At 43.4% G+C, this 22,298-nt stretch overlaps 1 protein-coding gene across 5 annotated transcripts in view; it reads left to right on the top strand.

Moving 5' to 3' along the window:
- The first annotated feature begins 276 nt into the window (after nucleotides 1-276).
- The window catches only part of SLC8A3 (solute carrier family 8 member A3), a 516,152-nt gene continuing 494,130 nt past the window's right edge, over nucleotides 277-22,298 (top strand). For 2 of the 5 annotated variants that reach the window (XM_073608556.1, XM_073608557.1), the window contains exon 1: nucleotides 277-685. The gene's annotated coding sequence lies outside the window, so the exon portion shown is untranslated. The remainder of the gene's footprint in view (nucleotides 686-22,298) is intronic. The other 3 variants (XM_073608552.1, XM_073608555.1, XM_073608553.1) reach the window with 3 other exon arrangements.

Below are 22,298 nucleotides of genomic sequence, written 5' to 3' on the forward strand. Positions count from 1 at the left end.
CAGCAGAATGAATTAAACACTGGCTTCCTATCTCTCAGGGACTCTGGAGGTGATACAGGTAACTGCTTGGGTGATTCAAGCTGCCAACATCAACTCAGAACACTAAAATGTTTCTATTACATTTAGAAAACTATCAGTGGGCACTTGTCCAGAAACACTCATATTATTTGATGTAGCTTGCCATAGAAAAGTTGCAGTGATTCTTTAGACACACTCCCTCACCAATCTCTTATACAGAGCATGTAGAATAAAATTGTTCGATGCTCCCCCAGTGGAAGTCTGCATAACATGGCTGCTGATATTTTGCAACAGTAAAGACTTTGCTTATTATCTCTGTGTAGTTTGCAATGAGCCTGAAATGAAAGGATGAGCACAGACGTGTTCCTCCTTCCCCTCCTCAGCCTGTCCACACATACTGCATGGGATTGGATTTACATCAGCAGCTCCTCTTCCTCCTATTTTGTGTCTTCAGATGCACTGCCCTGCTTCCCCTGACAGCTGCAAAAGAGAGAAGAGAGAATTTTTAGCAAGTAAGGCAATTTGGAGTGACATGCAAAGGATCCCTCCCCCTACACAGGCACTGATTAACCAGGAGATGCAATGGGCGCTAGGCAAAAACCCTGAGAATCCGAATTGGGAACAGAGCCCCCAGAAGAGGAGCAGCCAAGCCCGGATTGCACAAGGGGTAAGTGCCAAATCTACACATATGCTGGAGCCTGGGCTGTGTGTGTTTGGTTGGAGCTCAGCATTACAGCAGATCCCTCTGTTCCCTGTGCTGCCTAGATAATTGCTTGGTTGGAGCTCGGCATTACAGCTGATCCCCTGTGCTGCCTCTATACACCCCCCCATTATAAGGGCTGTCTATGGCATGATCCCCCTGTGCTGCCACTATACATCCCCCCACTATGCGTGCCATCTATGGCATCTCCTCCTGTGCTGCCACTATACATGGCTTGGTTAGAGCTCAGCATTACAGCAGATCTCCCTGTGCTGCCTTTATACACCCCACTATACTTACCATCTGTGGCATGATCTGCCCTATGCTGCCACTATACATCCCCCACTATGCCTACCATCTATGGCATCATCCCCCTATGCTGCCACTATACCCCCCCCCCCCACTATGCCTACCATCTATGCTATGGCATCATCCCCTTGTGCTGCCACTATACACCCCCCAATATGCCTACCATCTATGGCATCACCCCCCTGTGCCTACCATTTATGGCATCACCCCCCTGTGTTTCCACTGTACACCCCCCACTATGCTATGGCATGATTCCCCTGTGCTGCCACTATACACCCCCAATATGCCTACCATCTATGCTATGGCATGATCCCCCTGTGCTGCCACTATACACCCCCCTCCCACTCTGCCTACCATCTATGGCATCAACCCCCTGTGCTGCCACTATACACCCCCCCCCCCCACTATGTCTACCATCTATGCTATGGCATGATCCCCCTGTGCTGCCACTATACACCCCCCACTATGACTACCATCCATGGCATCACCCCCTGTGCTGCCACTATACACCCCCCACTATGCCTACCATCTATGGCATCACCCCCTTGTGCTGCCACTATACACTTCCCACTATGCCTACCATCACCCCCCTGTGCTGCCACTATAGACCCCCACTATGCCTACCATCTATGGCATTACCCCCCGTGCTGCCACTATACATTACTTGGTTGGAGATCAGCATTAGAGCAGATCTCGTGCTGCCTCTATACCCCCCACCCCACCATCATCTGTGGCATGATCAACCTGAGCTGTCACTATAAATCCCCCCACTATGCCTACCATCATCCCCCTGTGCTGCCACTATACGTACAATCTATGCCATGATCACCCTGTGCTATGTACTACCCCTGTCTATCCCTTCTCTGTCATGCTCCTCCTGTGCTTTCTCTATATATCCTCCACTATGTGTATAGGCTATGGCGTGACCCCCCTGTACATACACACATATATATATATATATATATATATACCCTCACAATGCGTACTATTCATGGCACGATCACCCCCTACTCCCTCTGTAGATGTACCTTCCATGGCATGATCCCCCTCTACATATCCCCCCACTATAGGTACTTTCTCTGACATAATCCCCCCGTACAGCCTCTATATATCCTCCACTATGCGTATAGGCTATGGCGTGATCCCCCAGTACAGACTATCCCCCTCCCTCTATAGTCTCTATCTTTTCCAGGTGAGATAGGGAGATCGCTGCGTGAATGACAATACCCCTACAAATTGGGGTTCCCCTCTCTGTTTATTTTAACCCTTTCAGAGCCGGTGTTGAGCTCAGAGGGTGCTGCATTATAGGACCAGATGATCCCTTCCCTCTCCGTGTCGCTGCAAAGGGTTAATAAGGTCTTTCCCTTCATATCTAGCGTTACTGATTTAATTAGTGCAACCCTGGGCGGTGTGCAGTGCACACATCCGAATGTGATTAACTCTGTCCTGGCTGCGACCATTGCAACCGACACCGGGGGCTGCTGGTCGCCAGGGAACGTGTCCCGGCGACTGAAAATTGCCTCCTAGGTCCTTGATGAAGCCACCTTGGGTTTAGGATGATCTGTCTGACATGGATGTTACAAGGGAGAGGGAAGCCAATAAACTCCTGCAGATCTGACCATCGGTCATGTGTGTTAGGTTAACACTTTACTAGAACACCCTTAATGTGGCTTGCACAGCTGTTCATGGATGTGAATTGATCGTTAGATGCCTCCTAGCTAATGATCAACTAACTCCCTGTGGGTGATCCCTGGTATAGGGAAGCCCACTGAACTCATGCACAGCTGCCCATTGGTCATATCGGCCAGGTTAACCCTTCCCAGGAGCATCCTTAGAACTGGGCTGTTCGTGGACAGTGTGAATTAACCCTTTAAACCGTGTCCTAGTTAGAGTGATCCCTGGATGCTACTGGGAAAGGGGAACCATATGAACTCCTGCAGAGCTATCTAATGATCATTATGTTAACCCTTCACCAGAGTGTCCTTAGAACTGAGTTTACTCAGCAGTTCATGAATTAACCCTTTAAACTGTGCCCTAGTTAACAGTTCACCCTCCTCTTTTTTAGGGTCATCCCTGGAGATGGCTTTTACAGGGGAGAAGGTAACCCACTGAAGTCCTGAAAAGCTGTCCATTGGTCATCTGTGTTAGATTAACCCTTCACCAGGGCATTCTTAGAAGTTGGCTAACCTAGCTGTTCATGGAAGTTGTAAATTAACCCTTTGAACGCTGTCCTAGTTAAAAGATAGCCTGTTTTAGGGTGATTCCTTGGTGCTACTGGGAAGGAGGTCGGTATGAACTCTAGCAGAACTTTCCATTGACTACTATGGGTAGATTTACTAAAACTGATACACACAGAATCTGGTACAACTGTGCATAGTAACCAAGTAATCAGCTTTTAGGTTTTATTGTCAAAGCTTAATTGAACAAGCAGCTGACGTTAATAGCTGATTGGTTACTATGCACAGCTGCACCAGATTCTGTGTGCACAAGTTTCAGTAAACGTACCCCTACAAACTAGAGTGTCCATAGGGTTGATTTTGTGCAGCTGTTCTTGAATTAACCCTTTAAACTGTGTCCTAGTTAACAGTTCATTCCCCTCTTTTTGGGCTGATCCCTGGAGATGGTGGTTACAGGGGAGAGGATAACCCACCAAACTCCTGCAAAGCTGTCTGTTGGTTATCTGTGTTATTTTGGTTAGGTTAACCCTTTACTAGGGCATTGTTAGAACTTGGCTAACCTAGCTGTTCATGGACATTGTGAATGAACCCTTTGGATGTTGTCCTAGTTAAAAAGTTGGCCTGCTGTTTTAGGGTGATCCATTGGGGATAGCTGTTATTGGGAGGGGGACCATATGAACTCCTGCAGCACTGTCCTTTTGTCACTATGTGTCCGGTCAACCCTTCACTAGAGTGTCCTTAGAACAGGCTTGCTTGGCTGTTCATGGGAATATAAATGAACCCATAATTAGCTGGTTGGTTTGACTAGATATAACACATTCACTGGAACGTGAGGTAGCAAACACACTTTACAGCACTGTTTGAAATGTTGACTGGGCATTACCCCTTTCTATATACAACCTGACTAGTTGCTGATGCCTGCTTATGAATAAATTGCATAATGCGTATGTGTGGCAGTTATAGCAAGCTCTGATCCATTTATTTGATTGACATATCTCAGCACTGGTGAAAATACACATAGTAATACATCCTCTAGCCAGCTTCCAGTTCGAGAAATTTGTGGGTGTATGTTTTTAGCTACTTTTTCAAATAACTATGCATTACCTTGTGTGATGACATGTATGAATAATGTAGGTCAGACAGTTACTTACTGCACTACCATGTAGGTGGTATATTGCCAACCCTCTATGTAGGCTGCATTGTACAACTAAAAACATATATATGGCAAATGGTTTCTAGAGAAAGAGCTGTGTGTATAGAGGATGGGATTTGTACCGGGGGCTGTAATTATCTCTCCCAGAACATTATCTGTAGAATTCAGATTTTATTTTAATCCATTTAATCTCAATCTGCCCTTGGGCAATGGGTTTTGGTTTATCTGAGTTTTGTTTAATCTTGGTAAAGGTGGCAAGGACCCAGACATAGAGGGATGGACATCCTTGCAGCATTGGTATTTCCCATGCATTAGCTAGCAGAACATGCTGTGCAATCAGGCCCTAGAAAACTGTAGCAACTGGGATTTTCCTGTGCTGTCTGTGTCACAAGGCCTAACAACAAGATTGCAGTTTGGTATTTTTAGCACAGTGTTAATGTGCACTGGAGTAAATATTTTCGTGACCTGTAGGTTTATGTATAGATGTTTATAAATTAAAAGTAACAGTTCTATTGACTTCCTTTTTTGTAAATAAATGTTATTTTTCAATATTATATACTTGATCTCTGCCAGCAAGGTTTGCTATAATTGATTTGTATCAGGTTTGTTAATTCAAGCAAAGTGTTATGTGCAGTAACCCATAGCAAGCTGTCAATTCCCCCTTCACTGTTCTCACAGGAGTAAGCTGAAATGTGATTGGTTGTTATGGGTTACTGCGCTTTGTATAGTACCATTGGTCCTTGTACAGTTTTCAAGATAAAAAAAAAAGCAGATCGCCGCCATTACTTGTAAAAAAAAAAAAAAAAAAAAATAATAATAATAAAAATGCTATAAATCTATCCCCTATTTTGTAGATGCTATAACGTTTGCGCAAACCAATCAGTATACGCTTATTGCGTTTTTTTTTTTTTTACCAAAAATATGTAGAAGAATATATATCAGCCTAAACTGAGAAAAAAATTTGATTTTTCTTTTTAAAAATGGGGATATTTATTACAGCAAAAAGTACAAAATATTGTTTTTTTTTTTTCAAAATTGTTGCTCGTTTTTGGTTATAGCGCAAAAAATAAAAACCAAGGCAATCAAATACCACCAAAATAAAGCTCTATTTGTGGGAAAAATGGGCCGGTCATTAATGGGGGGGGGGGGGGGGCGGGCATTACATTTTGCACTGTATGTGCTCTGTGTTAAGAAACGGTCAGTGGATGTGGTTGAGCAGTCCCATTATTTTATGCAGTTTGCCTGCTAAACATGGAAGCAAGTCTCTGTATTTTTGATCAGATGGTTTTGCATGAAATGCATATCATAGCCTTAAGGTATGAAACACTTAAAGGCTAACTCCACTTTTGTGGAAAAAATTTGCAAATAAAAAAAAAGAATATAATAGCGTATACAATTGCAATACATCTCATATTGTATTTGAAAGGTTATGAAAAATGACTTTTCCTTTTCAATCTGCAGTGGCTGTAATGTTCTGTAAAATGCAAAGCAATATGGTTACCTGGAGGTTATCTGTATACAGAATGTGTACAGGGAGCCCCCCAGAAACATAATTTCCTGCTTGTGTGATTGGCTCACTGATTTTCCCAGAAGTCTGCACAAAGATACAGATCAGATTTCAGGCATCCCCTGCAATAAAAATGTAATTTTTGGTGAGATGCTCCCAATAGGAAATCACGGTGCAGCAGCTGATTATTAATTATAAAACCACTCCCATTAGATTCACTATCCACATGGACACAGACACACACATGGATTTCTTCAGAATAACAAACAGAAGGGCATCTGCAACAAAGTTTGTTAATCACTTCAAAACCGGGCACTCATACACCTTCCTGCCCAGACCAATTTTCAGCTTTCGGCGCTGTCGCATTTTGAATGGCAATTGCGCAGTCATGCTACACTGTACCCAAACAAAATTTTTTTCATTTTGTTCCCACAAATAGAACTTTCTTTTGGTGGTATTTGATCACCTCTGGGATTTTTATTTTCTACTAAACGAATAAAAAAAAAATAGTTTTTTTTTGTTTCTGTTACAAAACTTTGTAAATAAGTAAGTTTTTTCTCCTTCACTGATGGGCACTGATAAGTCCCTGCAATGTACATAGATCACTCAGAGGTGAATGTTTTTTTTTTTCAGCAAAAGTGGAGGTACTCTTTAAGAAGCAAACATGTACATGAAAGCACATCAGCGCAATTTAAAAACTGCTTACAGCAGAGGACAAAAAAAATTTTTTTCTCCCTTTGCACACACACATGCTAAAAAAATCATATCTTGGGTAAACAATCCCCATGTAGCAGGAGGGTCTATTGGAATGGATTCTTTAGGTAGGATTCTGGTGGTGGCAGTGATGAAACTTGCTGACATCTGCTAAATCCTGTTAAAAACTACATTTAGCTCCTCCAATAATATTTGTATTCAGCACAAACAGGCTAAATCTTTAGGGGCTGTTTATGAACACGAGCAAAAAAAATATATAGTGAATTTGTTAAAAGTTTATATAACTGCTTGCTGAAGCTAATGCTCCTTAAATTTGCATTTAGAAGTGAAGATTGACCAATATTGAACTCCAGCTTTTGATATACTTGACATAGTTTGTTTGGGCCATCTTGGCCTCAATGAGCTATAGGGGTTATTTACTAAAACTGGAGCATGCAAAATCTGGTGCAGTTCTGCATAGAAACCAATCAGCTTCCAGGTTGTATTGGCACAGTTTAACTGAACAAGCTGAAATTAGAAGCTGATTGGCTACCATGCACAGCTGCACCAGATTCTGAGTGCACGAGTTTTAGTAAATCTCCCCCAGTGTTTCTCACTAACATGTGAAGCCGCTGGATGTGCTGTATAAACTGTATGTAGCTAAGGCTCCATACAGCATACCGCACTGTGTTCCGGGTTGGAGACGAGACTTCTTGTCTCATACCCGGAACACAGTAGAGTCTGTATTATCATCGCTCAGCCATTCAGAGAAAGCGATGTATTCTAGCAATGAATACAAAGCTTCCTCTGACTGGCTGAGTCAGAGAGGTGGGCTGATGATGTCACAACCTCTGACTCAGCCAATCAGAGGAAGCTTTGTATTCATTGCTAGAATACATTGCTTTCTCTGAATGGCTGAGCGCAGATCAGATACTCTACTGTGTTCCTGGTATGAGACTGGAAGTCTTGCCTACAATCCAGAATGTGGGGGTTATTTACTAAAGGCAAGTGCACTTGGTAGTGCAGTTGCTGTAGATCTGAGGGGGACATGCAAGGTAAAAACAAAACAGTATTTTCGCTTGCACATGATTGGATGATAAGATCAGCAGAGATTCCTCTCATTTCAGGTTTTCCCCTCAGATCTACAGCGGCTGCACTTCCAAGTGCACTTGTAGTGCAGAGTGGCCTTGCCTTTAGTAAATTAACCCCACAGTGCGGTATATGTAACCTCTGCTACATACAGTTTATACCACACATCCAGCGGCCAGTTTGAATTCAGCAGGAACTGGCTAAAATTCGAACCGCGTATGGCCAGCCTTAGGCTAGGTTCACATACAGTATATACGGGTGCAGGAATGAGTGTAAATTGCATGCATTCCTGCACCTGCAGGCAAACCATGCTGCTATTTAGCAGACGTGCATGGCTGCCATTAATTCTTATTGGCTCTGCCACACATCTGAAAACACAGCGAAAAGCACCATGTGATTTCCATGTGGATGCGATTTTAAAAAGGTGCAGGGATCTTGAATGGGTGCTGTGCCGCACAAACATGACCGCATTGGTGTAAACTTGGCTTAACCCCCCATTTACACCTGAGCATTTTGCTATCTTGTTTTCACACATTTCCCTACAACATTCATCATTAACACATTCATCATCATCAAGAATCCCATTCTTTTCACTTGGAGTTCAAAGCTTGAAAAGGCACATGAGCTTTTTTGAGGCTGTCGTGTGTTTTTGGCCCCATAGACTTTAATAGAAGTTCCTGTAAACGTGGAGCACAAGCGGATCCATGCATTTTTTACACCTGAACAAATGTTTTCCTGTTATCCTCCTCAACCTCCTGTATTGCCCAAAAACAACTTTTTTTTGACAATGAATACCCAAATACAAAGAAAACTAAAAACCATGGTTTTTCTTAGCAAATTGTTTAGTATTGTGTGATTCCAATAAACAAGATGTGGTGCCAAACAATCACAAATATAGTGAACATTGAGTAATGCTGCCGCTTTCACAAGTGAGTATATCACCTAACCAGTGGTGGCTGGTGCTCAAGTGTGTCCATCAATGCTGTGCCCCGCTCAAACACCCCCCCCCCTGCGCGGATAGATCACGGGACACCCCACTCAACCCCCCCATGCGGATGGACCCTGTTCACTCCCTCCGCGGAAGGATTGCGGGACACCCTGCTTTCACCCCCCCACGGATAGATCCCGCCCCAGGACACCCCACTTACCCCCCCCCACGGATGGATCACGGGAAACCCCGTGCAGGCAGAGTGGCGCTTACCGAGTGTCATCTTCTCTGGCATCTCCTCTCCAGTCAGCTTCCTCCCACTTCCACCAAAGTGCTCACTGACCTGCCTCCAGATTGGCGGGAAGGCAATGCGATGTGAAAATAGCGAATATTCATTTGCTATGGTCACACAATTGGGTAGGATCAGGGCGCATTCTCTGTGCCCCGAGCCCACCCTTTTTTGAAGCCTATTAGAGCCTCTGGCTCTAATCAAGTGCTTCAAAAAAAATACACCCCCTCCTGCCCCCGCCGTAGGAGTCCATGCGTCCAGCGTCCTGAAAGGGACCGGGAGCATGGATGGGGAGGCGGCAGCAGGGATAGGGGGGCAGCACCCGTGCGCCCACAATGTACAGGCCGCCACTGTACCTAACAATCAGTTAAAGCGTATAAAAGGTCAGCGCTAACTCATACATACATACATACATACATTAAAGCCTTGTGAATGATCCTTCTACTGGCCCTTCCGATGAGACTTTTTGGCCTTCCAGTCTGGTTGCTTAACATCTGAGTTCCAGCCTCACAGTTACCTGCACGATTCCCTGGATTCGTTCTTGGAGCTCTTTGGATTCCCTGGATCAATTTGGAAATCTGCTGATCTGGTTATCCTCGCTTGATTGACTAGTTGCCGCTGACATTCGAATTCACTATTTCCGGTAAGAATGTATGAATGTGTGGAGGACACGCTATCCCTGATGCTCTACATGCCTGCTGAGGCCTTTGTACCCCACTTCTGAGCAACAACTTTTCGTGGTGGACTCCAGATATGTTTACCATAGGATTGTTTCACCTTTGGGACTTTCTCACCTGTGTTTCTACTCATTATATACATGTTCTGTTTTATATTTGAGATAGATTTTTATCACAAAGTTTTTATTATTTACACACAATACTTGATATATTGTTCAATGTTTATTGTGTTATATTTTTAGCGCTATATTTTTCACTGATCTTTTGCAATTTTTGTCACATTTTTATGTAGCAGCTGTTCATTTTTCTTAACTAATTGAGTTAGCGCAGTAATATCCCCTATCCACATATAGCCTTATGAATACAAGGAATACCCTCTAAAGGACTTGAGCTTATAATATTTAAATCATCTGGTGAGTCTGAAGGTGGAGCACGGTTTGGTCTATTAAGATTTCCTGTCACGACATGGTGTTTTGTTTCATAATTGTTTAGTATTGTCTATGTGCAGCAGTGCGGCTGCGTTGTCTGGTAATCTACTTTTGTAGAAAATTAGCAGCTAAACCCCATCTCCAATTCTAACCACTGTCACCAGAAAATCTGAGGAGTCTTGCATGCAGAGATTGGCAGCCTGGCTTCACTTTATGCTGGAAAAAAAGAAAGCTGGTAATGCCAAGTGGGGCAATAACTGGAGCTCTGGAGATGGACTTGAGTGGAGTTTTCTGTTGACTGCTTCTATACCAGTGAGTTGTCTATAAATTAAATTACTTACATTTTGCAGCACTTTTTTGTAATTATTGGTAAATTAAAGGGTTACTTTAAATTCCACCTACAGCTGATATTTCAGTTTTGGGCTAACTTGCAAGTTGATTTATCTGGAAGCTGGCACTCGGGTACAGTGGTAGAAAATTCAGTTCCACTAAGTTGCCACGGCCTTTATAAAATATAGTAACTGCATCTTTATTCCCCAATGCATTCTCCATTATGCAGCAAGGCATGATTGCTGAGTTAATCTGCAAGAGGATGAGATCTTGGTTAGCCACCACAGGGAACTCTTGCCTTTGGAGTCTCTAGGAAATATAGGAAGATGTAAGGAATCACATTTACATGTGCTCCTAAATCTTCAATGGTTTTTTAGTCTTTGGCTCAGTCACCAGCATTAACATACAGTATAACATTTCAGTTTCTTATTGGGTGAACTCATTTTATGGGTTGATTCGTTACTGAAAACCATGCATCCTGCAATTTCAGTTCTTTTGGTAGGCATGGGTTTGTCAATTTTGAGGGCAGTTTTGGAGTTTTCCATCAGCATCAATTTGCTGCCCATGGTTTAGTTTTTCTCCTTGTTTTAGCAACCAGAAAATCAAATCGGTTAATTTTTAAACCACTGCAGTAACAGGGGAAAGGCATTTGTGAAAGGATCATTATAATAATTTGACAACTGGAAATGGAACTGTGTCCTATAATTATGATTGAAAGCTGATGATATGCTAACCTGTGTTTAGTTTGTACTTGCTGACATTGACATAGGAGTTGAGTTTCTGGAGGCAACTAGACTGTGCACTTTGCAAGTTCAGTCACACTCATGTTGCCCAGAGCTTAGTCAGGGCTGGTGCAAGGATTTTTAACACCCTAGGCGAAACCTAATTTTTCCGTCCCTGACTCCACCTCCTTTGCCCTGCCCTTGTAACATGTGACCTATCTGACCCATACACTGACTCAGCCACCTGACATACACTGACCTACCTACCTGACGCATACATTGGCCCACCTACCTGACGCATACACTGGCCCACCTACCTGACACATACACTGGCTCACCTACCTGATAGTGTGACCTACCTACCTGATACATACACTGACCCACCTACCTGACACATACCCTGACCCACACACCCACCTACCTGACATATACACTTACCTACCTACCTGACACATACACTGACCCACCTACCTGACACACTGACCTAGCTACCTGACACATACACTGACCCACACACTGGCCCACCTACCTGACAATTACCTACCTACCTGACACACTGACCTACCTGACTCCTATTTCCTGAATTATTCACACCTCCCCATCCCCCACCCACTTCTCGATGTAGATGAGGAGGATCCAACCTCCTTCTTACCTCTGCACTTCATCGACCATCACATCCGAGCTCTCCTCACCGCTGGGCAGGCAGTATCAATTAGGTGTTCCCTGCCAGCACCACCATCCAACTGCTCTATGGCCACTGGCCGGGAGGTCAGCTAACAGACGCTGCACCCCTCTATGTTCCTATCTCCACCGAGCCCTGCCCCTCCGCTGCACCTGCACTCACACAGACACACAGCGCCACACCAAAGGGACACGCTGGAGCAAAGGAGTCCCGGAGTGGCGTTGAGTGAGGGGATGTGACAGTGGGCACTCAGCGGGACATTTGGTGGCAAGCAGCAGATGGTTTTCCCGGGACAGCCGGCCCGGCACTGAACAGGGGTGACCTCACACACGCATGGAGCTTCGCTGAGACAGAGGCCGTAGCTGCGCTCTAGGTGGTAGTGCGCCCTAGGCGGCTGCCTACTTCGCCTAGTGGTGGCGCCGGCGCTGAGCTCGGTGTATGTTAGGGGTTTCCAACCCGTGGCCCGTGAGAGTTCAGCTTGCAGCCCAGGACATGTCTGGAAAAACCCTGTGCAAGAACAGAAGCCACAGCGGCGAGCATGTATGGAGGAATGCAGGGGATGTTGTTCATATCTACTCACATAGAAGCCATGGCAGCACAGAGAAGGCAGCTAAAGGGATGGCGGGCGCGCTGTTTTTGTAAAAACATTGGCAACTGCTAAAGCAGGGATTCTGCATAGAGCCAGGCAAGCAAATGCCACTTGGCTGTATGAAGGGGGGGTGTTGAGGTGGGCTGCGTCCCCCCAGATCTCAGTTTCTCCCCACGTCCACAAGATTCCCTCTACCTTCCCACACAACAAATACCAGGGTTGCCAACCACCACTAAATTCAGGTATGGTTTGTAAAATCCATGACTTTTACTTCCATGAATATTTGTTGCGGACATGCAGTCTGCGTGTCCATAACAGATATTTACAGACAGATGTAAAAATCATGGATTTTACAAACTTTCCGTGAATTTAGTCCTTGTTCACACTACTGCGGGTGGTTGTGGGTGAGGGAATCATTGATATGTGTCCAAGGAAAGATACTCCAACTATAATCTAACTGACTGGAAATAATGTCAAAAAGTAAGACAATGGTTTAGCCAAACTCAATCTCCAATAGATTGGCACTGTGATAATATACTGCCTATTTAATGGGCACTATGTAAATTAGTGTCAGAAGTCCCCTCTTATACCGTTAGGTAAGCAAGTAGATGGTAATCAAGTAGACTGATATCCATGCAGTTATATTAAATGTTTCACCAAACATGTATCAGTGCCTGCCTGGGGGAAGCTTCTATAGACCCTTCCAGATGACATTAGGCACCTGTAATACCGACGCAGGCTAGCCTGCTGTATTTGTGAATGTAACTGCATCATTAGCTGTGCATGTCAGTATCTGGCTGCTGCATGGTATTTACACTGATCTGCTGGGCTAGCAGGTTTAACCCATTGGTTTGACCTCTGTAATACAGTAAAAACATTGACTTTCCATAAACCATCTGCAGGGAACACCTTCCCTAATGTCCCCAGCCATCAGGCCTGGCCACTCATTAGGGGTATCCCTATTGGTCAGTTCTTGCAGGCTCACAGGAACTGTTCGGATATACAGGATTACCATCATGAAAATAAAACTTTGAAGTGTAGATGTAGAGCTGGAGGCTATACCAATTAGGTCCTCAGGAAGAGTAAAGTCTCAGCATTGGTCAAGGATAGGTCTGATATCTTGGCCAAAAAAAGTACAGCTCAGAAATATAGGTGTAAGTGGCCCCACTGGGCCACATTAAGATCACTTCTGGAAAAGCACAGGCATATTTTAATGTTGGATAAGAAAACTGAAGAAATCCTTGGGTTTTAAATCATTCCTTATCAGTAGAAAGGCTCCAACTCCAGCCAATATGCTGATCCATAGTGAATATGTCCCTACTTCTCCTTTAAATCCTTTAATCACCTACTGGCATGTTTAAGTTTGAACATTGTTTTATGTACAGGTTTGTACAAAAGACAGAGATGTCTTTTGGGATTTGACCTACGAAAAATGTTTCACTATTCGTTCTATGCTTAATTGCTCTTCAAAATAGGTGGTTTATAGGATTTTTTGGTCTTGTTTTAAAATGTATGTAGGGAAAACAAAAAGGGAATTAAGGCGAAGGATAGGGGAACACAACTCCAGCATTTTTGCTCATGAAGAGGATTCTCATATAGCCATGCATTTCAAGGAATTTTACGAGTCCTCACCCAGAAATTTGTGTTTTATGGAATATATCAGCTTACCTTACCTGACAGACAGGGAGACAGGGATAAAGTTTTGCTTCAAAAAGAGGTTAAAATGCATCTTTGATCTAAATTCGCTGACTCTCCATGGTTTGAATAATGAGTTCTCTCTGCAAACCTTTTTTGTAATCAATCAAACCTCCTAGGATGGCATACACAGATAGATTTATGTGTTACTATTGTCCACCCAAAGGGGCCTTGGGTGAATTACTTAACCACTTCAATACTGGGCACTTTCACCCCCTTCCTGCCCAGACCAATTTTCAGCTTTCAGCGCTGTCACCCTTTGAATGCCAAATACTCTTGCAACATTGTACCCAAATTACATTTTCATCGTTTTTTTTTTTTTTCAAACAGGTAGAGCTTTCTTTTAGTGGTATTTAATCACCACTGGAGCTTTTATTGTTTGCTAAATAAAGGAAAATACACCAAAATTCTTCTTAGTTTCTGTTATAAAATTTTGAAAATGTTTCTTCACTTATGAGGCTGCACTGATGGGCGCTGATGAGGCTGCACTGATGGGCGCTGATGAGGCTGCACTGATGGGCGCTGATGAGGCTGCACTGATGGGTGCTGATGAGGCTGCACTGATGGCGAGGCTTAACTGATGGGCACTTATGTGGCTGCACTGATGTGCATTGATGAACACTGATGAGGCTGCACTGATGGGGCGGCACTAATGAGCCGTTTCATTATCTGGAGTATTCAGTAAAATTCGTTTATACTGTAATTCAGGTATTCGGATATATCCGAATCTCCGAATAACGGAAAATTTGTCCGAATATTAATTCGGAACTAAACAAACCGCACATGTCTACTGATGATCAGCTATCTCTGTGTGAGGAAAAGAGAGCCGATAAGAGCCGATAACTGACCAATGTGATTGGACTCAGCTGATCACATGGTGATTGGCCCTTTACCCCAATCTGTGATCAGCTGAGTCCAAAGCGATGTGAGCACGTGGGAGGATGTCCATCGGTGTGAAGATATTAAGCAATTTTTCTTTTTTGGAATCTTTTTTTGTTTATTTTCATTAACCTTGTATTTAGGTTTCCCCACCAGTGCACTGTTTTGATTCTTTACCAATTGGGTGCGACTCCAGCGCAATTTTGACCCCATAGACTTCAATGGTAACGCACCAAAAATGCATCTACATGCAATATGACTTATTTTTATGTGATTTCAGTGCTTTTTTCCCTTGTCACAGCAGATGTTCTTATCGTTGGCCAAAACCAAATTAAGGCATGGAAATGACATCAAAAACGTGTCAAAACACAATTAAGTTACACTACATAAATCGCACTGAAAATCGGATCAAATTGCAGCCACAGTAGTGTGAACCTAGTCTTACTAGGAACAGTGTGGCATTTTAGTCACATAATTACATAGATAGCATAGAAGTTCTTATTTTGATACCTCAAGCTCTAGTGGATTGTAGCTGTACAGGGAAACCTTCTAGAAAAGCTGAGTCACTTGTTATTGCCTTTCTGACTGCTGTATTGAGTCAGCCAAACCTTAGAATACTGGGTCTTCTATAAACACTGAAAAAAAAACGTGTGTAGGTGCTGCCATTGTAACCAGTCATATTCCAGTTGCTATTTTATTGTACTAGTTAGAAAATGAAAGTGAATACTCGATTGGTTGATCTGTTGCAGCACAAATACTTCTTTTCTCACTGCTCTCATTCACTAAACAGTGTTGTGCCTGTGAAGGAATAAGGGCAGCATTGGTTTATTTATGTTGGATACTAAGTATACTCAGTGCAGGTGGACAAGTTCTAGGCAATGGCAGTGGTGCCATTATTATAGACATATTTGCATGCTAGAGAGGTTGGCTTTTTTTAAATTTCATAGATAGATAGATAGATAGATAGATCTATATTGGATTGTTGAATTTCTGAACTGTCCTGGAATTTAGTTTGGTGTAGAAATGTCCTTTATAGGACATACAACAGAGACATTTTGGCTTGCCAACAGCCTAGCTTCAGTCTTAAAGAGAGAATTGTCATGGGATGGTGGTTTTTCTATTGAATATTTAACACTCTTTAGTTTAATTTTTTTCCTGTATGTTCTAGGGATTCAGGGCGTTCCCCAGTCCCATGGTCGGTCCTTCCCTCCTTTTCCTTTGATACCTCTTCCTACCCCTCATATATTCTTTTTTCGTTACCCCTTCTCTACCTTTCTTTTCTTGTTTTAAGATGTATATCCATTTATACCTTCTGGCACCAACCAAGGTGACAATAATTTTGTAGCTGGGACACCCCAATAATAAATGAATGTACCATTTATATTGGTGATCTGACTATTGTGGCCATACTGTGACTTTGGGTGAATAAACTATTGGTTTGTGATTGTATTTTTGGTTGACACCAGGACTTTTGCTCTCTCTGTGGTTAATCATTGTTTTTTAATGTGTAAAAACTTGAAATATATACTGAATCCGAAAAGAAAACTATAATAAGAAACTTATATACTCTGCTGACCTTCTACTTAAAATGCCAGTTGCCTAAAGCTGGCCATAGATGGGTCATTCCATCTACCTCGCCACCCTTGTGTAGATGAAGGAATCTGTTCTTCTTTTTTTTTTTTTATATAATAAAATAAAAATAACTCATCTATGACAAGCTTTAGGCAACAAGCATTTTATTTAGAAGGTCAACAGTGGTAGAGTATATTCTTAATAATAATAATAATAATATTATCCACTTACAGACCGCCCACCTTACATTTACTGTGGCAGGGTGGTCGCTCTGCGCCAGATCACGTACCTAGTAGGTGATCTGACACTCCCGGGTCTGGGGCGCGCGCATGCCTTCGGTGATCACACACAGCGGGAGCCCATGTAAACAAGGCAGATTGTCGTTCTGTCAGAAGGGAAGGTATTGATCCTGTATTTCTGCAAAGCAGGAACATGGATCTTTGTCTTCCCCTAGTCAAAGCACCTCCCACACAGTGAGTAGGCACACAATTAACCCTTTGATGGCCCCTGATGTTAACCCCTTCCTAGCCAATGTCATTATTACAGTGACAGTGGATATTTTTTTTTAGCACTGATCACTTTATTAGTGTCACTGGTCCCCAAAAAGTGTCAAAAGTGTCAGTTAGGTGTCCAATTTGTCCACTGCAATATCGCAGTCCCGCTACAAGTCGCTGATCTCTGCCATTACTAGTAAAAAAAAAAAAATATCCCATAGTTTGTAGATGCTATAACTTTTGCACAGACCAATCAATATACGCTTATTGGGGGCATGGCTTAGCCTTTCATATTAGCAGACGTGCTTCACATCAGCTCCGCAAGTATCCTGCTAAGAATCCTGCTGTGAGATCTCAAATCCTGCTTACACTGCCTAGAGACATTGCCTTCAATGTGGGGAACGTTATTCAGCGGTAGCCACTTGTCCCGTGATGCCTGTGCCATGAGCATGACCAGGCAGAAAGGACACAGCGTGCCTGCCGAGAAGCAGGCCCAAAATGGCACTTGCCCACTGCAACAGCGCTCCACGAGTGACCACAAAAAGGCAGGGTGGCTAAGCTGGGGAAATTCGCCAATAACCCAGGTAAAGACAAGATACTGCAGCAATCATCCCTCTTACCTCAGACCTCAGCGGCTCACTCCTCTACCTCATTGCAGCCTCCCTGCATGGATCAACAGGCTTCCCCACATGTGCAGTCTGACCCTCTGGAAATAATAGTGAGTACCTCCATGGCACCGATACATGTGGCTGCAGAGGCCCCTGACACAGAGAACAGGGAGCACACACTGAATGAGATCTTAGCGGTTGTGCACGCCTATCGCTCCTCTCTCACACACTTATCAATGGAAGTTAAAAGCATGTAGCTCTTCTTCATATTGTGTTATCATAATGGGGGATTTTAATTATCCAGACATAGACTGGGCGGAGGGAACCACCCATTCATGTAAGGCTCGCCAGTTCCTAAATGTCTTGCAGGTCAATTTTATGGGTCAGATAGTAGACGCACCAACTAGAAATAAAGCGTTACTGGATCTACTGATTACCAACAATACAGACCTGATCACGGATGTGGAAATACGGGGCAGTTTAAGTAACAGCGATCACAGGTCAATTGGCTTCAGTATAAATTACACAAATAGGAAACATAAGGGGAATACAAAGACACTGAATTTCAAAAGAGCCAACTTTCCTAAACTACGAACCTTGCTAGAAGGCATAAATTGGGATAAAATCTTAGGAACAAAGAACACGGAGGAGAGATGGGTTTGCTTTAAGAGTGTATTAAATAAGGGCATTACCCAATGCATCCCATTGGGTAATACATTTAAAAGAGCCAACAAAAGTCCTGGATGGCTTAACTCCAATATAAAAATGCATATAAAAGCAAAGGAGAAGGTCTTCAAAATATACAAGGTTGAGGGATCATTATCAGCATCCAGACTTTATAAAGAATGCAACAAGAAATGTAAGGGTGCAATAAGGACGGCTACGATAGAACATGAAAGATGCATAGCGGAGGAGAGCAAAAAAAATCCCAAGAAATTCTTTAAGTATGTAAACAGTAAAAAAAGGGAGGACAGACCATATTGGCCCCATAAAGAATGAGGAAGGACATCTGGTTACAAAGGATGGGGAGATGGCAAAGGTATTGAATTTATTCTTCTCCTCAGTCTTCACTTGGGAATCAAGGGGTTTCAGTAACCAAAACTGCAGTGTTTATCCTCATGACACATCACAGGAAGCACCTCCATGGTTAACAGAGGACAAATTGAAATTAGACTTGGGAAACTTAACATTAATGAATCACCGGGACCAGATGGCTTGCACCTGAGGGTACTTAGGGGACTCAGTCAAGTAATTGCCAGACCATTGTTCCTAATTTTTACTGACAGTCTACTGACTGGAATGGTACCAGCTTATTGGAGAAAAGCCAATGTAGCACCAATATTTAAAAAGGGCCCAAAATATATCCCTGGGAATTACAGACCAGATAGCATAACATCAATAGTATGTAAACTCTTAGAAGGGATAAGGGACTATATACAAGATTTTAGTAATGAGAATGGTATCATTAACAGTAACCAGCATGGATTAATGAAGAATCGTTCTTGCCAAACCAATCTATTAACCTTCTATGAGGAGGTAAGTTGCCATCTAGATAAAGGAAGGCCCGTAGTCGTGTGTCTGGATTTTGCAAAAGCATTTGACACAGTTCCCCATAAACGTTTACAGTACAAAATAAGGTCCATTGGCATGGACCATAGGGTGAGTACATTGATTGAAAACTGGCTACAAGGGCGAGTTCAGAGGGTGGTGATAAATGGGGAGTACTCGGAATGGTCAGGGGTGGGTAGTGAGGTCCCCCCAGGGTTCTGTGCTGGGACCAATCCTGTTTAATTTGTTCATAAACGACTTGGAGGATGGGGTAAACAGTTCAATCTCTGTATTTGTGCACAATACTAAGCTAAGCAGGGCAATAACTTCTCCGCAGGATGTGGAAACCTTGCAAAAAGATCTGAACAAAGTAATGGGGTGGGCAACTACATGGCAAATGAAGTTCAATGTAGAAAAAATGTAAAATAATGCATTTGGGTGGCAAAAATATGAATGCCATCTATACACTGGGGGGAGAACCACTGGGGGAATCTAGGATGGAAAAGGACCTGGGGGTCCTAGTAGATGATAGGCTCAGCAATGGCATGCAATGCCAAGCTGCTGCTAATAAAGTAAACAGAATATTGGTATGCATTAAAAAGAATATTAATCTGGAGATCCAGGGTGCCAAATTTTCAATATATCCAGACTTCTCGGCTGCCATACAAAAACAGCAAGCAAAATTTACAGAAGTCAAGAAACCTCAGCGTGCCATTCCTGTAGTGTACTCTATGCTATATATCCTGCAAAACTGCGAGTGGTTGCGGATGGCTCCATCCAATTCTTTGAAGACCCTGCTACAGCAACTCATAGGCTAGACCGCCATGACAACTTCGAGCAGCTGCTCATTGAACCCTGCCAGCTATGATTAAAATCACTTCACTTATTGTTACTTTCTCACCCTAGATATTTGGGAGCTATTGAACGAAAAATGCATTACTTGTCTATTTCACAACTGATGTCCTCAGTTACCATGGACAAGAACCTAATGGCTCCGACCCTGTCTATTACCCCCCACACTACCCTGCGGGGAACATCTGGACTGTTTCCAAGTGAGTCTAATGGACTTCAGAACTTTCATACCAGAATTCCTGTTTTTCTCTTTGAGAATATGTTTTTTGTACGCTGCCTCTATGTGTCACTGTGGTACTTTGCTCTGAGTTCCTCTCTTGTTGATGTGGATCAGGGACATGGCATTGGGCCTTGCACCTATCTTCCCTGACCTTTTGGATTGTTGCACATTGCAACAGGCAAAATGTTATACCATCCACTCCACAAAACACCAGGTCGTTCAATGACTACTCTATTGGAAAATGTACCCTCTTAATGAGACTATCCTATCCTGGAACATGAGTGGATTACATGATGCTAAAAAGAGAACTACAGTTTTCACCCACTTCAGCCATCACAAACCAAGTATTCTTTGTCTACAAGAAACACACCTGATAAAAGACTCAATATCATTATTAAATAAAGGAGAGTGGGGAAATGGCGCTACCCTATGTGCCAAAACATAGGCTAGAGTATATATCAGTGGGGCATCAAATAAAGCCAAAACTAGTAACATATGACTAGGATGTGTTTATATATCACCAGTGAGTGTGAATACATGTGTAAGACATAAATAAATGTGATGAATGGAGTGTAACTGGGCGGGACCCCATACAACCAAACTTAGTAATCCAGCCCCTGGCACTCCATATATCCACACCCCTGCTCTAACAAATCCAAACAATCAGCTCAAATTCAAACTAAAAAGTAACATAAATTAACATGTGTTCAGTGACATATATGTACACGCTAATAATTAGTTAATCAACCAGTATTTGGTGCGACCAGCATCCACAGTGTTAAATACACATAAAATTGCCCAATCTATGGTATAGGTCCATAAATCCTGTGCTCGTATTATGAAAACAACTTATATTGCATAAAAAAGTGCTTATAAACAAAATGTGATTAAGTTCCAAATGTGACTTCCAGTGACTTCTGTATGGCAGATTCCGTGACTTAGTGCTCCCCCAATGTGTCCCCACTCACCAGAGATGATAACCCCTGCAGGGGTAGTAGACATAGAGTGGGTAGCTGTAAAACGGATCTCCCCCTTAGGTAGCCATAGTAGTAGTCTGTACCACCGTCACTGCAGTATAAGGTCATAGATTTCCAGCATGAATTTTAACCAGGGTACCTCGAGATACGCCACCGCACCGCTCTGTTCCTCATCGGAAAACACAAAGGATTTTTCGTATCTACTGTGCTCGAATGTGTAAGTCTATATAGATGGTCCAGCTGAGGCTCAGTGAAGATGCGCTGAAGGTCTCTCTCCCATACCCTAATGAACCCTGGTTTCTCCTCAGTATGCATGGTCTGCAATAGGTCATACAGCACTGAGATGGCATGGGGAATAGCCATGGTTGACATACATAAGCGTTCGAATGGCGAGGCTAGAGTAGGTGACCGGACTCCTTAGGGTAAGCTAGTGATAAAGTGCAGAAGCTGTCTGTAGCGCCATTTATCCATAGGGAAGGGGCCAAACAGCATTAGCAGGCCTTGGTCCTGAACAAATCTGCCACATCTGGACTCTCCATCAGCCGCCCAGGTCCGAAAGAAGGAAGGGTGTTCCCCAGGGGCGAACCAGGGGAAGCCGCTTAGGAGCGCCAAGGGGGAAGTCGGTAGTGCGAGCTTCCCTCCCTTGTTCAGGGCGTCCCAAGTCGCCAAGGCGTGGGCGGCCAGTGGAGAGACCAGCATCGAGGGGCTCCTATGTTCCCGGGGGACCCAGGGGGCATGTGATAGTTTACGACCTGCCAGAAACTTGTCCAGGGGTACCCAGAGTTTGTAAGGGGTATTATGATACCAGTCTAAAATGCGTTGTAAAGCTACAGCCTCATAGTATCTGCAGACCACGGGCACCCCCAAACCTCCCTTCGTCTTAGGCGCTGTAACGTACAGAGAGCCAGCCGAGGGCATTTCCCACTCCATATATACTTAATAAACAGACTATTGAGGGTTGAGAAGAAAGTCCTAGGTAGGGTGATTAACACCATCTGCAGGAAAAACAATATACGAGGTAGCACATTCATTTTAAGAACACTAACTCGGCCCATCCATGAAAATGCAACCCTGTCCCATCTTTTCAGGTCCACTCTAATAGTGGAGAGTAGTGGTGTGTAATTGCATTCGTAAAGCAGGGAACAGCTCGTGGGCAAATTGA

The sequence above is a fragment of the Aquarana catesbeiana genome, linkage group LG13, assembly GCF_042186555.1.
Source record: "Aquarana catesbeiana isolate 2022-GZ linkage group LG13, ASM4218655v1, whole genome shotgun sequence".
In the NCBI taxonomy this organism is placed as follows: Eukaryota; Metazoa; Chordata; class Amphibia; order Anura; family Ranidae; genus Aquarana; species Aquarana catesbeiana.